The sequence below is a fragment of the Trachemys scripta genome, chromosome 4 (assembly GCF_013100865.1).
Source record: "Trachemys scripta elegans isolate TJP31775 chromosome 4, CAS_Tse_1.0, whole genome shotgun sequence".
Taxonomy (NCBI): Eukaryota; Metazoa; Chordata; order Testudines; family Emydidae; genus Trachemys; species Trachemys scripta.
In genome coordinates this window covers 10,315,259-10,336,149 of record NC_048301.1, presented here as the reverse complement: position 1 = coordinate 10,336,149, position 20,891 = coordinate 10,315,259, and the positions used below count along the sequence as shown (strand labels likewise).

At 45.9% G+C, this 20,891-nt stretch overlaps 1 protein-coding gene across 3 annotated transcripts in view; it reads right to left on the bottom strand.

The window, feature by feature from the left end:
• Nucleotides 1-20,891, bottom strand: part of FBXO34 (F-box protein 34) — a 69,440-nt gene that overhangs the window by 29,762 nt on the left and 18,787 nt on the right. For 2 of the 3 annotated variants that reach the window (XM_034768037.1, XM_034768038.1), the window contains exon 2: nt 13,792-13,868. The gene's annotated coding sequence lies outside the window, so the exon portion shown is untranslated. Of the gene's footprint in view, nt 1-12,838; nt 12,966-13,791; nt 13,869-20,891 lie in introns of those variants that run through there. The other variant, XM_034768041.1, reaches the window with a different exon arrangement.

Genomic DNA, 20,891 nt, shown 5'->3' with positions numbered 1-20,891 from the left:
TTCCCACCCAATGCTTTAATGGAAACCTAATCTTTTTTTTTTTTTTTTTTGCAATGGTATCTCAAAACAGCTGACCTCTGAAATGTCAAACTTGGTACATCAGTTCGCCAACTGATTATACTTTGCTAGGTTTGAGAGAAAATTTGTTTGAAGTTATGGACATTTACAAATTCAGGACCCTGGTCCATAATATAAAACAATCAGTCTGTATTGCAGTGTGCATCTTGTTGCAGTTGGTCAATTAATTTTAAAAACTAAGGCGTTCTTAGGGTAGTTTAATGTAATTTATTTGGCTTTTAAAGCTTTGGCCAAGTAACAACCAGCCTGTGAGCTTTGCAAGCAGAGTAGCTCCAGAGCAAGGATTTGAAAAGTTCTGCAAGACAAAGCTTCGGATGCAATTTCCTTCTTTCAACTAGTATTTAATTTTAAAAAACGGAAATTAAATGCAAGAAAGTTAGTGCATTGCTATGGTCACAGTTAAAAAAAAATACTGCACCAGAAATGTCAACGCAGCCGCTATACTCCAGCACGGTATTTTCCACTCCTATTTAAAATCGTTCACTGTGTAGTGTGATACTTTGTTTTTATATGTTGTTAAACATATGCTATACAGGTTAGAAGGTACCCACTACAATAACGTTGCTGTGGAAGCCTTGGCTTATGTATTTCCCAACTGTCCAATTTAATGAAGTCTGGAGTACTGCATTACTTTTTTTACCTTTTTAATATGGAATACACACACACACACACGTACATATGCATGCAAGTGATACCACAGAAATAGATGACAGCCAGGTTTTCCAGTAGAAAAAAAAATTAGAATTGGAGGAGTTTAAAGACAACGAAAGTGTTAGAAACCAGGAAATGCAGAATTATTGTATTTCACAATGAAGGTATCCAAGCTACCATAACTCTGCCCTCAAACACAAACTCCTCCAACCCCACTAGCAATGCCCTGATACCTACACTAGCACTTTTGCCACCCAGGGGCATGAAAAAAACATCCCCCTAAGTGACATAAGATTTGTGTGCACAGCAGGAGACATTCTCCTGCTAGCATAGCTACCGCCGGTTGTTGAGCTGGTTTTATTATGTCGACGAAAAACTCTCCCCCATCAGCATAACGCAGCTACACGAGCGATCTTACAGCAGCACAGCTGTATCGGTTCAGGTGTGCCACTGTTAGCCTGTAAGTGTAGACATGGCCTTCGTCGGGGATGGACTTCCACCTTATCTATAACCATTACATTTTAGCAGGTCTCCAGAAAAAAAAAAAATTACCTACCTTTCGTAACTGTTTTTCGAGATGTGTTGCTCATGTTCATTCCACTTATGTGTGTGCGTATTGCATGCACGGCAGCTGGAAGGTTTTTCCCCTAGCAGTACCCATTGGGTTGGTCCAGGCGCCCCCTGGAGTCGCACCTCCATGGTGCTGAATATAGGGCCATGTTGACCAGCAGCCACTTCAGTTCCTTCTTGCCAGTCTGCTCCAACAGAGGGGTAGACGGGTGGATATTGGAATAGACATGAGCAACACATCTGGAAGAACAACAGTTACGAAAGGTAGGTAACCGTATTTTCTTCTTTGAGGGATTGCTCAAGTCAATTCCAATTAGGTGATTCCCAAGTCTAAATTTTGGAGGCGTGGTAGAAGCTCAAAGGTTTGCTGACTGTAGCACTGCTCTGCCAAAGGCTGCATCATCTCTAGCCTGCTGGGGAATGGCGTAATGTGAGGTCAAAGTGCAGACTGAGGACCACGTCGCAGCTCTGCAGATTTCCTGGGTTGGAACCCAGGCCAGGAACACTGCTGACGAAATCTGTGCCCTCATGGAGTGTGCTGTAAGTGGAGGGGCAGGTATCTTCGCCAGGTCCTAGCATGCCCGCATACAGGATGTGATCCATGATGGAATTCTTTGGGAGGAGATTGGAAGTCCTTTCATTCTGTCTGCTACTGCGACAAACAGCTGAATGTACTTCCAGAACAGTTTCATCCATTCGATATCGAAGGTTAACGCCCGGCGAACATCCAATGAGTGAAGGTTTTGCTCCCTGCTGCTTGCGTGCGGCTTAGGGTAGAAAAATATCCTGGTTAATATGAAACTGGGAGACAATTTTAGGAAGAAAAGCTGGCTGCCATCTAAACTGAACCTTGTCCTTATAGAACACCGGGTAAGGACACGCAGATGTTAGAGCCCTGAGCTCAGACACCCTCCTGGCCAATGTTATTGCTACCAGGAATGTCACCTTATAGGAGAATCTTTTAGTCTTTAAGGTGCCACCAGACTCCTTGTTGTTTTTGTAGATACAGACTAACACGGCTACCCCCTGATACTTGATGCCTTATAGGAGAGGTACAGTAGAGAACATGTTGCAAGTGGTTCAAAAGGTGGCCCCACTAGGGATGTAAAGTAAATAATATCATATCATTTAACTGGTTAACCGCTGGGGCCAGGGCTAGGGCTGCTCCCACCAGCCAGCCAGCGCAGCTGGTGCCGGGGCTGCTCTGACTGGTCTGGGACTGGGGTTAAGAGTTCGGGCAGTTAATCGGTATGACTAATACTTACCGGTTAGCCATTTACTATTTTACACCCCTAAGCCCAATTAGTCTGGAAAGGACCAGGTTAAGGTCCCAGGCCAGGACCAGCTGTCGTACATGAGGGTATAGTCTGTCAAGACCTTTTAGAGAACGACTCACCATCGGATTGGCAAAGACTGACCGGCCCCCAACGCCTGGATGGAAAGCATAAATGGCAGCCAAGTGGACCTTTATTGACAACATGGAAAGCCCTTGCTGTTTAAGATGGAGAAGATAGTCCAATATCATGGGTATCAATGACAGAGTTGAAGACGGGAGATATTGTGAAGACCAAAATGTGAATCTTTTCCATTTGGCCAGGTAGGTGACCCTAGTGGAGGGCTTCCGATTGCCAAGGAGGACTTATCTGACTGGACCCGAACAAGCCAGCTCCAATGGGTTTAGCCATGGAGCTTCCACGCCATGAGGTGGAGCAATTCGAGGTTTGGGTGCTGGAGGTGGTCATGATCCTAAGTTATCAGCTCTGGGAGCAGTGGTAAGGTCATCGGGTTTTCCACGAACACTTCCAGGAGAGAGGTGTACCAGTGCTGACGGGGCCAGGCTGGGGCTATCAATATCACTGAGTCTTCATCCCTCCTAATTTTGAGTAGCACCTTGTGAACGAGTGGTAGTGGTGGAAACATGTAAAGAAGGTGTCCCTTCCAGGGGAGGAACACATCCACAATGGAGCCCGGGCTATGATTCAGGAAGGAGCAGAACTGCAGGCACTTCCTATTGCGCCGCGTGGTGAATAAGTCTATCTGGGGAAATCCCCACTGTTGGAAGATGGTATTCGCGACATCCAGGTGTAGGGACCATTTGTGGCTGTGACAGGACCTGCTGAGATAGTCTGCCAACTCATTCTGGACTCCAGGCAGGTACAAAGCATCCAAGTGTATTGAGTGCATTATGCAAAAGTCCCACAGTTTGAGGGCTTCCTGGCACAGGGGAGAGGAGCGTGCACCCCCATCTGTTTATATAAAACTTCACTATTGTATTGTCCATCATGACTGATACACATTTTCCTTCCAAATGTACTTGGAACGTCTCGCATGCTCTCTGATGCGGATGTGAAGTGAGCGCTCTGCTTGGGACCAGAGGCCCTGAGTCATTCCAGGTGCGCACCCCACCCCAAGGCTGACACATTCGTCACCAGTGAGAGGGATGGCTGTGGTCTGGCAAAAGGAACACCTGCACACACCAACTATGGGTCAAGCCACCATAGGAGGGACTCGAGGACCGGGCAGGGCAGAGTGACTATTTTGTCTAGACCGTCCCAAATAGGCCGACATACCGAAGCCAGCCAAGCCTGAAGAGGTCGGAGTCTCAATCCGGCGTGCTGTACTACATAAGTACAAGCAGCCACGTGGCCAAGAAGCTTTAGGCAATTCCTTGCTGTGGTGGTAGGGAACTGCCTGAGACTTCGTATGATGTTGCACAGGGACCGGAAACGCTACTCTGGGAGGTACACCCTCACCTGTGTAGAGTCCAATACTGCCCCTATGAACTCTATCCGCTGAACGGGAGATAGGGTTGTCTTCTGTACTTTCAGTAGAAGGCCCAAGTCGTCGAAAGTAGCCCTTATGATGCTCACTTGCGCCTCCACTTGTGCCCTGGAGCAGCCCTTGATTAGCCAGTCGTCGAGGTACAGAAACACCTGCACCTGACGCTTGTGTAAGAACGCAGTCACGACTGCCATACACTTGATAAACTCTCAAGGAGCCACTCACAGGCGGAACAGAAGGACTGTGAACTGATAATGATTGTGGTTTACCACTAACCTGAAATACCTTCTGTGGGACGGCCTTATTGAAATATGAAAGTAAGCGTCTTTCAAGTCAAGGGCGGCATACCAGTCCCCCAGATCCAAGGAAGGGATAATGGAGGCCAAAGAGACTATATGGAACTTCAGTTTCTTCATTAACTTGTGAGGTCTTGCAGGTCTAGAATAGGCCTGAGGCCTCCTTTGACTTTCGGTATTAGGAAACACCGAGAATAGAACCCCTTGCCCTTCAGCTCCTGAGGAACCTCTTCCACTGCCCCCAGCAATAGGAGCAAGCGCACCTCCTGCATGAGGAGTTGCTCATGAGAAGGGTCCCTAAAGAGGGACAGGGAAGAGGGGTGGAAGGGAGGGAGGGAAGAGAACTGGAGGGAGTATCCCCTTTCTACCGTGCAGAGTACCCATCAATCCAATGTAATTCGGGCGCACGCAAGGTAGACAGTCGGCACGAGAAGGTATGGGGGAACGGATCCAGTGTCTGGACTGGTGTGTCTGCCCTGGGGCTCACCTTCAAAAATTCTGCTTCTGGCCTGCAGACTATTTCGCTTGCCCAGAGCCCTGGGCTGACGAAGGGTGACACCTCTTCCTGCTGTTCCTATTTTGCCTCCGAGAAAAGTCCTGCATGTTTTGAGGGTGGTAAAAACGAGGCATAGGTTGTAGCTTAAAATGGCTATGCTGCGTGGCTGGAGTGTGCAAATCAAGGGACTTGAGGGTGGCCCTCGAGTCCTTGAGGCTATAAAGCCATGAGTCCGTCTTTTCTGAAAAGAGGATCGAGCCCTCAAAGAGGTGGCCCTGGATAGGGATGTAAAACATTAACCGATTAGCATCAGTCTTATCGGCAAGGTATTCCGGTTAACGTTTAAACTCTGCTGCTGGCCCCGCACCCAGGGCTCTGAGCGGGGCTGGCAGTGAGCAGAGTCCCTGGGGCCGGCACCTGGGATACCAGGCCGGCAGCGGAGCCTAACGGTTAAACGTGGATGGCCGAATCAGCCACAGAGGGCTTCCTGCAGCAAAGTCCAGGCAATGAGCTTACCCTCCTCTACCAAGGAGAGGTTTGCCCTGGTGGCAACAGCTCCGTAAACGTTGCTATCGCTCCACAGGAGTTGTAGCTGTACCTACTGAAGACGGCCTCGTGATTAAAAATTCAGAGCTGGAGCCCCCTGGTGGAATAAATGTTCCCCCCGGGGAGGTCCAGCTTTTTAGCCTCCCGGTTTTTCAGGGAGGATTCCTAGTAATCTTGGCACCCCTGCTCATTAGCCACCGCCATCAATGGGCAGTACAGCATGGGATGAGTGTATACGTGCTCGACCCCCTTAGAGGGAACTAAGTATTTTCGTTCATTCCTCTTCGCCGTTGGTGGTAAGGAGGCGGGGGTCTGCCACAAGGTCTTGGTGGTGTCCTGTATTGTTTTAATGAGTGGCAAGGTAATACGGGAGGGAACAGAGGGGGCGAGAAGTCCACCATGGGGTCTGATGTTTCTATGACTTGCTCGGCCTGAATCCCCAGGTTCTGCACCAACCTCATCAGCTGCTGTCCTGCAAGGCAGGGACCGTCGACATTCCTGCCACCGCCTCACCAGGCGAGGACGAGGTCCTAGCTGTTCCCTGCCCTCGGCATTGAGGGGATCTCGCAGCACCCAGTCTTCCGGTGCGGTCGGTGCTGGCACAGCAAACGTTTGGTCCTGTCCCACATGAAGTACTGAAGGCACATAGAATACTGAGGCCACCATATGATACTGAGGCCACTGACGCCAACCTGGAGTAGGACCTCTGACCCTGGTGGAAAGTCCAAGGGGTCCAGAACAGCCACTGGGCAGGAGCCTGCCATTGACTGCGCCAGGGCCCCGGAAGAAGCTGCTGCTGTCCACGTCTGTCAGTCCTGGATCTCCTGCTTCTCCTGGATCTATAGGATTCTGTTTCCAACTCTGAGGTCTTGCTATAAGAGAACCAACCGCACACCAGTGCCCGAGAGAGGTGACTGTAATTTGGGGACCAGTGCAGCTCCCCTATCCGCCCACTGGTGAATGGTACCGGCGACTGGTGCCAAGGAGATGACGACCAGCGTCGTACCATCGCCATCTTGCCTCTGGATGGCACCCAGGGTCTCACGGGTGCCGCTGAAACTGAGCTTGGTGTCCTGTCTCGCCTCAGAGAGGAAGGCAGCGCCATGAAGGCAATGAGGTCCTTGGCAGCCTCGAACATCTCCAGCGTGGAAGGCAACTGTAGATCACGGGCCTTCCCAGATAGGGGAGTGCTGGGGGCTCGGACTCGACTGGTCCCATGCAGGGGCAGGAGTTGACATGACCCTCGGAGAGCAGCCTCCATCAGAAGGATCTTGAGGTGCTGATCCCTCTCCTTCTGAGTCCTCGGACAAAATTTCCTGCAGATCTTGCAGCATTCTTCCTGCTGGCTTTCCCCCAAACACTTCAAGCAGAAAGTGCGGGGGTCACTTGTTGGCACAGACTTGCCACACGCTGCGCAGGGTTTAAACTCCAGGGACTCAGGCATGCCCCGGAAAAGGAGGGGGAGGGGGTATCCCAAAATGAAACTTTTCTAAACTATACTATACTAACTACTACTATAACCTAACTATTTACAGGAAAACAGTTCAAGACTGCTAGAGAAATTATGCTTGCAAAGCAAGAGATAATGAGCGTTCCTGCTAACCGTCACAGGCGGTAAGAAGGAACTGAGGTGGCGGCTGGTCGGCAGGGCCCTATATTCATCAGCGCCATGGAGGCACGACTCCAGGGGGCACCTGAACGGACCCAACGGGTGCTGCTAGGGGAAAAACCTTCCGGCTGCCGTGCACACGGCATGCGCACACCTAATTAGAACTGACATGAGCAATCACTCAAAGAGTAACTAGAATGCCCCAGACTCTCAATCATACGTTGCTGGTGTAGCTTTACAGTCAGAGCACCCGTACGAGAATTTAATGGATTCCCAGTCAGACAGATTGCACACCGAAGGCAGTCAAAACCCACTCATTAAGGGTTCAAAACTCCACAGTGGTGGGGGGGGGGGGACTCAGTACCTCACATGATCAGGCCCTGTGATTTCCATGTGGCACCACATTCTCTAAGTACCATTAGACACAGACCGAGGATGCCTACATACAAACTTCATATGATCAGCTTATAAAGTCAGAGCACATGCATGAAAAAGAGAACAGGTTAGTGAGGTGTCAAAGCAGAAAACACAGGGCTTGATTCTTCCAGTAGTCTTATCACACGGATGGAATCCCTAACTGCACTAAGCACATCATGGCAACCCCACCAGTGCAAAGCTACTTGCCACAGCCACCCCAGACAGAGGGGCTGTCCACATAGACAAGGACTAGGCGGCATAATATTTATTCAAAAGCAGTGATATATGCCCACAAGCTTAAATTCTTCTTAAAGATGTTACATGTTGGATAAAAACAGAGGCATGTGATAACCTCCGTTAAAAGCCATACCTTATTAAATTACCAGTAAGATTCTCTATAAGCCTTTCAATGGAGAAAACATGCTAGGTGTCCTTTGCAAACAAGTTCAATTGTGTATAAGCCTTTTTGGGGAGCAAGTCAACAGCATAACAACAGCAAAGACCAAAGTTCAGTACAGTATCTGCTTACATTACTGGCTCACATTTTACAACAGCCCTTTGAAACAGTCAATTTCAAAACCTACAAACTTCATGGCTCTTTAAAAAAAACAAAAAAAAGCAGGGCCACAAAAACCTAGAGCTAGCAACCACAAGATTATGACTAGCAACTACTTAGATGATTAAACTTCTAACTGTTCCAAGCACTAGCAACTACCATACAAACTGCATGAATTGCAATTTCATTAATTCTTTGGAAAGAAAAAAAAAATAAAGGCTGAAAAAATAATATCCAAGTTTCAATAAAAGATGTTTTCTAGTTTGCACTGGAATTTTGATCATAGATGAATGAAGAGGAATCTCAATGTCCCTCCCTTCATACTTTAATCTAAAAATTTTGCAGCATATATCAAAAACCCTGCAGTGGACTATTTGTTAATCCCACTCTGCCCCACAAAACCCACTCTCACCCGCTCCTGCATTGTTTGTTGCATTTTTATCCTGCTCCCACCTGCAAAAACCTTAGATCCTGCAAGAGAGACAGATTCCCCCATGCTACTAAAAAAAAAAAAAAAANTGTAAAAAAAACCAAAACTTGAACTCTGGTTATAATAGACATCAAATTTGCTTCTATCCCTCACCTAAATTTAACTATTAAAACCTTTATTTAAAAAAGAAAAACTTGCTTTACATTGCTGAAATTCTATTCATGACAAACTGACGAGAGATTTAGTGTTTTTCCACAAATTATTGCAGTTTGGGTTTTTTACCCACCCGCAACAAAGAACATTTTATCCACTCCTGTTATTATGGCAGTGGGTCCTGCAGGACCCATGGGATCTCAGTCCCACCTAAGGTTTTAGTGTACTATAAAAGTCTACCCATTTGCTATGGGCTCTGTTGATGCAAACTACTAATTTAAAGAGATACCAGCTTTTCTAAAAATCTTTTCTAAAAATGTTGTCCCTACTGTTATTCCAAGTATCCTCTAGAAGGACTAATTGAAAGATTTGACATCTTTTTATTTAATGTAAGCAAACTGAGAAAACAGAACTCTATGTATAGTCAATTTCACTGTTTTTCCTGTAGGGTCAGTCAATATCGTCTATGTAGGGGGAGAAACCCACAGAACAGAGGAGATCAAAAGAATTTTTAAGAGGAAAAGCGAACAAAACCAAACCACAAACAAATCGACAATGGGATTCAGAAGCAGATAAAGTACGACTTCTAATAGGCTTGTTTAAATGGACCTGATTTAAGTCGGTAGGGGCAATGGGATCAGATGTTTAGGTCTCTCTGTACATGAATGCTCTGTAAGAGATTTACTGCCTGATGTGAGAACATAATACTACAGACATAATAAAAAGGAAACTTCAGAGTGCTTGCTTCTAATGTTGGGATTTGGGCAACAAATCACAACTAAATCCCTAGCATGAAAGAACATTGCTAGAGCAATAGTCAAGTTGTATCAACTTAATCTCTCAACATTTAACATGTCTCATTAGAGTTCTACAAGCTTGCAGGAAAAAATTTCAAACATCTCCCTCAAGAAAAAAAACTGGGTTTTTTTAAGTCTTAATTTTTCAGTTCTGAGCTATTCCTGCACTATTTCATAGCTCTGATAATTGTACCACTGACTAACCTCCAACTGGGAATAATTGTTTTTATCATCACTACTATAAACAGCCCCTCCTAACTCACACTGATAGGAATCTGGAAACTCAGCGTAGCTGCATCCCACCCTACAGCCTCTCAAAACACTACAGAGAAATGAAACTATGTGCTGGAGCAGGAGGAATCCCTGTGCCGAAACACTGCTCATGCAATTCCTGGGGAAGTAGAACCACGTCCTAAGTAGACAGGCCAACGCATAATGGCAGTAACAAATTATTTGGTTTTAAAGGTAGGGAGAGGGGGAAATATTTTAAAGCCACACTGTTGGGTCAGGTTAGGCCCAAAATTTCGGGTATGTAAAAAACAACTTTTAGTCAAGGTATACCAGTGAAAAAAATGTATTTTGAAATTTCTTTGCATACACTTTACTTTTAGAGAAATATTATTCACCTGAAGACTACACCACCCTACCATTGCAGCATTCTGCCAGGGTACGAGAACCTAGAAGTGAAATTGACTGTTACAAATGGCAGGATGAAAAAAGCAAACAAATGGCAAAAAGTGAACTGGCTTTACAGAAAGATTTCAGTTTTAATAATTTCAGGGCAGCTACCAGATGCCAAAGGGAATATTGTATAGCACAGGAACAGGAGAAGAATTCCCCAAAGTATAAGTATTCGTACGTTCATTAGGGATTACTAGATTATTAAGAGCGACCATGAGTCATTTTTTTTTTAAAAACACATAGATTCATAGATTAGAGGACTGGAAGGGACCTCGAGAGGTCATCGAGTCCAGTCCCCTGCCCGCATGGCAGGACCAAATACTGTCTAGACCATCCCTGATAGACATTTCAACAATTTGAAACCCCATGGCCTTTATTCGTGGAGATGTAGATCATTGACCTATTGTTACACTTTGTAAATCTGTCACACTTCCATCTGATGAAGTGTTTATTCAATAAACACCCTGTGAACCATCCTTCCTCTTCACTTCTGCCTTTTTCACACCTTTTCTTTTCCCACTGTCAGGTCTTTCCTTCTTTTTAGGAAGTGGCATCCCCTGCTCTTTGCATTGATTGTATAATTTTACACAGACCTCAAAAACAAGAGACAAATAAATATTTCCAACCTATTTTACATGGTTCTTCATACAAACAATCCAAGAGACATTTCTTAAGCACTTACACAACATGCATTTTTGCCAAAGTACAAAGTCATCACATAATACACCTTCAATTAGAAAAATACCCACAGGCCAAAGCAACTACTCCAAACACTCAGGGGACCAGATGGCAGCTTTCCAGGATCCCTTCACTTAAAAGCCGGGTGTCCCTACATTTGTCTGGGGCATAGAGCTCTTTCAACAGGCTCCACTGCAAGACTGGACTTCTGTACATATTAAGTTCCACCAGCTCCCCCAACTTTTTTTTTTAAAAACACATTTCTGGGTTCCTCTAACTTTCCTCCCTTAAAGGGTCATATCACAATGACCTCACCTGGATGAAGGCTGACAGGACTCTTCATAGTCCATGAATGTTACTCTTGGATTGGTCATTGCAGAGCAACGTGAAGCCCCAGGTCTCGTGATACTTTCCGTCCTCTGAAGCTGGAGACTAGGTACTCAGTCCACGTCTCCCAATTGAGCCGATAATTCTCCTTGCTTATTACTATTCTACGGCTTCCTGCTTTTGGAGGGGATTGTGCTGCAATAAGAAGTCTCTACTCATTTTTCTAATCTCAAAGTGATCAGCTTGAAAAAATTTTCCCTGTCAAATACTGTACAATGAAACATTTAAAAACAACTGGTACTTCCGAAGGTTGCCTACAGTAGCTCTAATGTAACTATATTAAGCAGAACTATTCACAGAGTGCCTGCAAAGGACTTCAGCACTAGGGAACACTGGTGGGCTGAACAAGTGTGCCCCAGTCATTTTTTGGAGCTCTTCAATATGAACAACTCTCAGTCATCTGTATCAGATCCTGTACCAATATGACACACTGGGCCATCCATTCAGTAGCTCAGAATGGAATGACACTACTCAAGACTATATTAGCCACACACATAAGCATTTTTTTCCTGGAGGAGCACAGGCCGGTAACTGCAAGTGCAAATGCTTTACTTAAATCAGCAAGTCCATTTGGTAAAAACCTGTTCAAGGCATGCAAATAAAAGCACAACACTTCATTGTGCAATTAAGAGCTGTTAGGTTTCCCATCCTCAGAGGTGAGGAGCCAAAGAGTCCACATTCAGGAGATAGTGACCTAGAGCAGTGGTTCTCAACCAGGGGTACACATACCCCTGGGGATATGCAGAGTTCTTCCAGCGGGTACATCAACTCATCTAGATATTTGTCTAGTTTTACAACAAGCTACATAAAAAGCACTAGCGAAGTCAGTACAAACTAAAATTGTATACGACTTGTTTCTACTGTTCTATATACTATGCACTGAAATGTAAGTACAATCTTTATATTCCAGTGGATTTACTTTATAATTATATGGTAAAAATGAGAAAGTACGCAATTTTTCAGTAATAGTGTGCTGTGACGCACTTGTATTTTTATGGCTGATTTTGTAAGCAAGTAGTTTTTAAGTGAGGTGAAACTTGGGAGTATGCAAGAGAAATCAGACTCCTGAAAGGGGTACAGTCTGGAAAGATTAAGAGCCACTGACTTAGAGCACAGCAATGAACTATGCAAATACTTTAGTCCACCCTCACTCTATTAATTAAACTAAACCCTAGATCACTGTTATTAAGAGCTCACACAAAAGGCAAGAGCGTTAAGAGTTTGCTGTATGTAACGGGTGGGAAAAGCACCATTATCTGTCTTGCCCCAGCACTGTACCCTTTTATTTGTAGTTATTGCTGCAAGTTGCTTTTTTTTCAGACAATGGATGTGCTATTATAGGTACCTTTATGCCGTGCCAAAGCACATATACAGAGCAATTCAGAACAATCAGCCTTGCTTTCATGGGAGCAAAGGTTGCAGCCAAATGAAATGGGTGGAGACCACATTAAACAATCTTGGAATCTGCTAATAGGATATAGGAAAATGTGACCATAATGCAGATGCAGCGCTCCCTTTCACTTTCAAATGTTACGGGTGAAATAAAAGCTTCAGAAAACAAAATTTAATTATTTGAATATATTAACTAAGCAGAAATTTGCTCACTATGTACACGAGATACAAAGAGTCCTAAAATGGCACACTAAAAGGTCAAACTAAAAAGTAAGTTTCTCAGCCGAGAAGGAACACTCAGATTAAAAGATACAGGATACCTGTGAAATGTCAGCATATCGATTCTAAGAACGTCCATCCATCCATGCAGAACATTCCCGTCTCTAAGATGTGACCAGATTCATATTTGCCTTTTAAAAAGGGAGATTTTTCAAACTGGAAACACCTTGCTTGCTTTTCAGGTGTCCGTTAGTCAGCTTTCTCCTTCACAAACCAGGTTCTGCCTCTGCATGATCATGCATTGAAGTCATGTCCTTGAGTCTGTGACATCAGTCGGTTGCCATGGTAATGATGAGGGCTGTCCAAAATTCAGCATTATGGCATCACTGCAGGATCAAGCAGCAGAGAAAGCTAGCATCTGAAAGTTAACAAGTGTGGCAGGCACAATTCCTAAAAGGCCTTTCCTTTAAATTTTAGCAATATGTTATCCCCAAGAGATAGCTGCATTCTAAAAAGTATTTTTTAAAAGCCTTCTGTTACACAGATGTCCAGGAGTTCACTGACCTGGGAACACCACCAAGGCTGACAGCAAGTACCAGCTCAAGATGTGGTCTTACTGAGACAACTATAGGGGACTCGGTGCGCCCATACAAACAGAAAGGAGAATGTGTCCACTAGGGCAGCCAGAGTGATGAGTGACGGCTTGGAACAGCACATATATCTTTGGGTACATTATGCTGCACAGGTCACTTGTGTTCCCACACAAACCCAGACCTATCCTGCCGCTGTAGTTTATCTACGAGGGAAGGCTCGCTTTGCCTGCTGGCCTGTTATTGTGGAACAACACATTTTTGGCCTCAGAGTTCCAGGGGGTCATGAGATAAGGTCATTGTTGTGGAAAAGGTGATGCTCCACATGGCAGGCCCTCCAAACATCACAAGGGGTCTTGAGTTGGATGCCAAGAGTTTGCAGTGAGGAGAGGAAATCAGAGAGCAATGATCTGTGCACCTGTAAACAATTCCCATAGTAAGTTGTGTGACAATTAAAAAAGTACCTTAAAGTTGTCACTCCATGTAGGCTTAGACATTACAGTTCTCTAGGGTCTCTTGCACGCTCCCGGGAATGACATTTCTGAAGAGCAAAAGAAAGAGGGAGGTTAGAACCACAGACAATTAATATGTAACGAACACTCTCTTTAAACTAAAAAAAGCCACCAGAAACATCAACAAATGCACAGAGGAGAACACACTGACCAGGAAACAGATCTGGAGGGTTCCATTGTGAAGGGACCATATGAATCATAGGACTGGAAAGGACCTTGAGAGGTCATCCAGTCCAGTCCCCTGTACTCAAGGCAGGACTAAGTATTATCTAGACCATCCCTGACAGGTGTTTGTCCAACCTGCTCTTAAAAATCTCCAATAATGGAGATTCCACAACCTCCCTAGGCAATTTATTCCAGTGCGTAATCACCCTGGCAGTTAGGACGTTTTTCCTAACGTCCAACCTAAACCGCCGTTGCTGCAATTTAAACCCATTACTTCTTGTCCTATCCTCAGTGGTTAAGAACAATAATTTTTCTCCCTCCTCCTGGAAACAACCTTTTATGTACTTGAAAACTGTTACGTCCCCTCTCCGTCTTCTCTTTTCCAGACTAAACAAACCCAATTTTATTCAATCTTCCCTCATAGGTCATGTTTTTAGACCTTTAATCATTTTTGTTGCTCTTCTCTGGACTTTCTACAGTTTGTCCATATCTTTCCTGAAATGTGGCACCCAGAACTGGACATAATACTCCAGTTGAGGCCTAATCAGCGTGGAGTAGAGCGGAAGAATTACTTCTCATATCTTGCTTACAACACTCCTGCTAATATATCCCAGAATACTACTTGCTTTTTTTGCAACAGCGTTACACTGTTGACTCATATTTAGCTTGTGGTCCACTATGACCCCCAGATCCCTTTCTGCAGTACTCCTTCCTAGGCAGTCATTTCCCATTTTGTAGATGTGCAACTGATTGTTCTGTCCTACGTGGAGTACTTCGCATTTGTCCTGATTGAATTTCATCCTATTTACTTCAGACCATGTCTCCAGTTTGTCCAGATCATTTTTAATTTTAATCCTATCCTCCAAAGCACTTGCAACCAGTCCTACCTTGGTATCGTCCACAAATGAATGACAGTCAAGGTCAGCTCAAAGGAGAGGAAAGAGTTGTGATTTTACTGAAATGTGATCTAAACCCACTGGCAAGGCATTGTGGCAACTGTCCAGCCTCAGGCTAGAGGTGGAGTCACACCCTAGCTGACTGAAAATGGCTATATTATCTTTGTCGTAAGTTTAACACTTTTCAAAGATACCCACAAAGGCACAACAGGAGGAATTCTCCCTGCAGCTACAATCCACATTCACTGCTCCGTAAGAGCCTCACAGCCAGCCAGAGGAGAATTTCCCCAGCACAGATGGTGTGTTGGACAGCCACAGGCATCAACTTTCTCCGGCGCTGTTGCGTGCCCGCGCTCCTTCCCCCCCCCACCTCTTTCCCCGCCCCTGGCCCCGCTCCGACTCCAGCCTTTCCCCGCCCCTGGCCCTGCCCCCACTCCAACCCCATCCCCAAAGTCCCCGCCCTAACTCCGCCCCCTCCCTACCCCTATTGGATCCCTTCCCCAAATCCCCGCCCCGGCCCCACCTCTTCCCCCAGCACACCGCATTCCCCCTCTTCCCCCCTCCGTCCCCCACAAATCACCTGTTTCGCAGCGCAAGAAGCAGAACGTGGCGGCGTGCTTGCGGAGGCGGAGATAAGCTGAAGCAGGGGGGCGGGGTGGGGAGCTGCCGGTGGGTGCTGAGCACACACCAATTTTTTTCCGTGGGTGCTCCAGCCCTGGAGGACCCACGGATTCGGCGCCTATGCCACAGGCGGCCTTGTGCATGCCCCTTGCAAGTAGCAGCAGAGGGGCTGGGGCACAACACGCTGCTACAGCCACTCTGGGCATCACAGACAAGTCCCTAAATTACACCACAGACCGTTTTGGTCACTAGGATTCTAGGCTGATTAAAAGTGCAAAGGGGGATTAAAAGCCACCTCTGCATTTCCCTCCTTCTGGCTGCACCGGTGCACGCTGCATCTCCGGGAAGAGTGGCACAATGTCTTGCTCCCTTAAAACACCCAGGACTGCTACAACGATGGCTGTTCATTGCTCACAGACAAATGTATGCCTTCATTGAGGGCTGCCAAACACCTGGCTCAAGAGGGCCAAGTTACCACAGTGAAAGGGTGGCTACCCTGCCACCAGGGCAAGTTCCATTGGTCAGCCAGGAACTTGGGGAACAGTGTCATCGTTGCTTCCAAAACAAGTGTTGCAGCTACAGGGAAAGCGCAAGAGGTGCGGGCATCTAGGGGCATCCATGGGTCAGTCCGCGGATGGGATGAACGTCTCCAGGGAAGACAGCGGAGCTTCCATTTTTAAAGATGCCCATCATTTTCCTTGCCTGTTCCTCCGTTTGCACCAAACATATGTCCTTCTTGGGACCCTGCACTGGCTTCCAAACACTTCTCTACCACAATCAGACTCTTCATACTCACAGCGAAGGCCCTGCACAGTGCTGCTCCTGCCTTTATAGCATCTATCAAACCCCAGCTTACCTCTTACACTGTGGACGTTTCAGCCTCACCTTTTGGCTCCCCTGCTTTCCTCCACCCCCATCACCTACTGCTCCCAGCCCTTGAACATCCTTACACCCCTGGGAGCCCCTCAGTGCCAACTGGCAGAGGGCAAACTATACCATCACTCGCATCAGGCCTGACACATTCATTGCCCCCAAACCACCATCGTCATAATCTGTATCTAAAAGATGTTGTGCAAAGTATTGTAAGCAAACTGGTAACATGCTGGTCCCGAAATTCATTGTGTGATGTATGTAGAGAAACATATAATTGCCTGCTGGAAATATGTTCTTAAAATGCATTTGGCATAAAGTCCAGCCTTCCCCAGACAAAAGGAATGTGTATTTACCTATCTGAGCAGCTTGATCACAGAGGCCAAGGAAAAGTACATTGACCTATAAGATGAACAAAGCCAGGAGCTAGCAAGCAGGGGAGATGACCTCTTAATCACAACAGGGGATGGAGTCTGCACCCCCAGGAAGCCTTCTGGGCTCTTGAAACAGAGACAGTGAACTTTGAAGTAATATAATGAGGGCAAAGAGCTTTTGAGTTACCCATCACCTAAGGGACAAAGGGAAGCAGCCGTCTTTGAGTTCATAAAATGCGGATCCTCTTGACCTGGGAGGCAACAGTAGCTGAAAACTGATTATAGAGGAAGAAATCTGTTCAGACAAATATTGCAACTTGCTGAAATTAAGTTTTAATCACTAGAGAGCACGTTTTGTCTTGTTTTATTTGTACCATATCTGTCCCTTTCATCCTGGCCTATTAGCACTTAGATCTCTGTTCTTTCTTAATAAACTTACTCTTGTTTTATTACACAGCACTGAGATGCTTTTGTATTAAACTGGAGAGTGAGTCCTCAACTAACCTAGCAGGCTGATGAGCACACGATCTCTTTGGAGGCAGAGGAATGTGACTTCTGAGTGTCCAGTGAGAGGGACTGGACACTGCAGACACACATCTCTGGGGAACTCGGGAATTGGGGTTTCCTGGTTAGCACCTGCAAGTCAAGGTTTGGCCTCACAGAGTCCTGGAGAGTTTGCTGACAAGGCAGACAGGCTGGTGTGTCAGGGAGCTGCCATCCAGCTTAGCAGTAGCAAAGCTCTCACTTGCTGAGGCTGAGAGGGGTAACGGTGGCTCTCAGTTCTAAGTGCCACAAGAGAAGCGTCACAATCCTCCCTGACTCACTCTCAACACTTCCTCTTCCAACACTGACCTTCTTTACTATAATCCTGGACCCGCCCCCAGTTTCTAAAAGAGGAACCAACAAGCAGCATCTCACGATCTCACCTCACCCTCTTCTAACCCCTCCACCCACTTCTTGTTTATCAGCATCCTCCCACACTGTGTTATCAAATTTAAAACGTAAACCGCAGGGCGGGGTCCCATAGTTCACTGCCATACACACCTATGGTGCTGCAATAAATAAATTCTGCAGCCTGTTCAAGCCTAAAGAATCTGAGCTTGGTTCAGCTCTGGTTTACACCAGCTTCTGAATAGCTGAACGGTTCAAGTGTCACTATTAACTAATTCACTGCCAATCGCTTTAGTGGAAACACCTAGTCTGAGCAAATATCTAGCATCACTGGACGTAGGGGCAAATATTAGCACAGCGAATTGTTGCTGAGGAGTGCTTGGGAAGAAAACAAAAAGTCAGATCTCTCCACCTCTAAATGTAACGTCACCTCCACCCATACCCAAAAGGATGAGAGAAAGAAGAAATGCATCCTCTCCAGCACAAAGCCTCAATTGTCTCCCAATTTCCAAACCCAAACACACCTTCAAGAAAACCAACTGTCCAAGCCTTCAGCCTTTTCCCGCCCCTTCCACCAGCTGTTACAAGAGTCACCTGTTTTCCAGTACAGGAATCTGTAGCACAGTGAGAGCTGAAACTCTGGGGCTGCATTAAGAAAACTGAATTTAGTATCAAAATGAATCCAAGGCCCTGCGCATAACACAGGCTGAATGAGCCCTACAGGACACAGGGCCTTGTTTATAACTAAACAAGGACTTGGGTTTGCTAATAATGGAGATGGATGGGGACGTGGGGGAAGAGGGTGGGGAGAGAGAAGGAAGAGTGATTTTTTTAAAAACATACCCCCCACACCATAAGACGCATAGAGAATTGCATCCAGGCCCCACAAGGAGAAGGTCATTTCATGTCTACATGGTACTACACCTCAATTGTGTGTCTTGGGTTCTTGGCCCTCCAGGTCAGCGTTATAAGTTTTGCCCCCTGAGAAGAGTAGGTACAGGATGCTTTGTCGAAGACACACTGAAGGCAAGGACTATAACAGGGCACTGGACCTTGGGGCACATAAGCATGCCCTAATGCATCCATTATGGCCCTCGGCCTTTTATATTGGAAGCTGCGGTTGCAGGTCCCATACTTGCACCTAGCATATGCTCTGCAGAAAGTCTCATATCGGGCTTGCTGCCTCTTACCCAGAGGGGCAGGCAGAGGAGACCCAAAGGACATTCTATACAAGAAGTAGGAACTGGCAGGGGAGATGCGAAGCCCTGGAGACAAAAGCAGAAAAGACCCTGAGGGGTGGTGAAACTTTTTCAGGTTGTGCAGTTTTGGTCTGAAGCCCGAAGAAAAGAAATGGAGCTATGCCACTAGTTGAAGCATAATTTCACCATCCCGGGCCAGCAGATCACCCCATCAGCTTACATGGGCATAAAAGGACAAATTCAAGATAGTAGATACAAATACCATGATTGGAACATACACAATACTCAGTGAAAATGGGTTAGCCCCTGCAAGTAACTATTATGACTAGGGAAATGTGATATAATCATTCCACAACGACCCGTTACCTGGCTGATGGAGCACAACCAGGTTTTATGGCATCTTTGGCATTGTGTAGAGGAAAGGCCATCACTATCAGACAAGAGCCGTATAACATTTCTCACTCTGCAAGATGCCAAGCTGACGCTCTAGACTACCACATTCGGAGAATCGCATTTCACTGCTTGAGTCTCCTTCCAGTCCACTACACTGAAAACATCCTAACCGCTTTGAAAATCAGTACCTAAACAAAGTTTGTGTTCACTTACATACTGATTTAGGGGGTAGGGCTTTTTCAGTGCAAAAGACACTCCACATTTCATAAGAGAAAGGCTCTCAATTAACTCGCCTGTATAATGAGAGTAACATAGGCCCCAATAACATGTTTAAAGATCCCAAGGCAATTTTTGCAACTGTGTGCATTAGCCCCAACACGCTGTGTCTTTAAGTCGGTTAGTAAAGTGCTTTCAGATCCTTCTAGATGCAAGCCATCATACAAATGCTAGTCCTAACCTGGGGGAGCCTTTTGGTTTTGAAATTCCCAGACTAACGAGAAACCGCAGAACTGGAATTAAATTTGCAAACTGGACACCATCAAATTAGGCCTAAATAAAGACTGGGAGTAGATGGGTCACTACAAAAAGTAATTTTCCCTCTGCTGATACTCACACCTTCTTGTCAACTGTGGAAATGAGCCACCTTGATTGCATTGGCAGCAAAGAGTCCTGTGGCACCTTATAGACTAACAGACGTATTGGAGCATGAGCTTTCGTTGGTGAATGCCTACTTCTTCGGATGCATGTAGTGGAAATTTCCAGAGGCAGGTATAAATATGCAAGCAGGAGTGAGTCAGGCTAGAGATAAGGAGGTTAGTTCAATCAGGGAGGATGAGGCCCTCTTCTAGCAGTTGAGGTGTGAACACCAAGGGAGGAGAAACTGCTTTTGTAGTTGGATAGCCATTCACAGTCTTGGTTTAATCCTGAGCTGATGGTGTCAAATTTACAGATGAACTGAAGCTCAGCAGTTTCTCTTTGAAGTCTGGTCCTGAAGTTTTTTTTGTTGCAGGATGGCTACCTTTAAATCTGCTATTGTGTGTCCACTGCTTTTACAGATCCAGACAACACAGCTACCCCATTGATACTTGATTGCATTGGCCTCATTAGCACTACAAAAGTAATTTTCCCCTCCCTTGGTATTCACCCTGTCTTGTCAACTGTTGAGAATAAGCCACTTGCACCTTAACTGAATTGGCTTGTTAGCACTGACCCCCCACACTTGGTAGGCAACTCCCATCTTTTCATATTCTGCTTATTGTATTTTTCACTCCATGCATTTGATGAAGTGGGTTTTAGCCCATGAAAGCTTATGCCCAAATAAATGTGTTAGTCTCTAAGGCGCCACAAGGACTCCTCGTTGTTTTTGCTGATACAGACTAACATGGCTACCACCCTGAAACCCGGAGCACAGTATTGTATCACCTGCAATTACTGAAGAAGTTTGATGCTGTAGTTGAACCACGGCACCAGTGTAAGGAGACACCTCTCCCGTTGGCATAATTAAACCACCCCCAACAAGTAGTGGTTGCATGATTGGAGAGCATCTCCTGCAGACATAGAGCTGTCCACACCGGTGCTTTTGGTGGAGAAGCTTATGTAGTTCAGGGTTGTGTTTTTTCCCACACCCGACCGAAAAAAGTGCT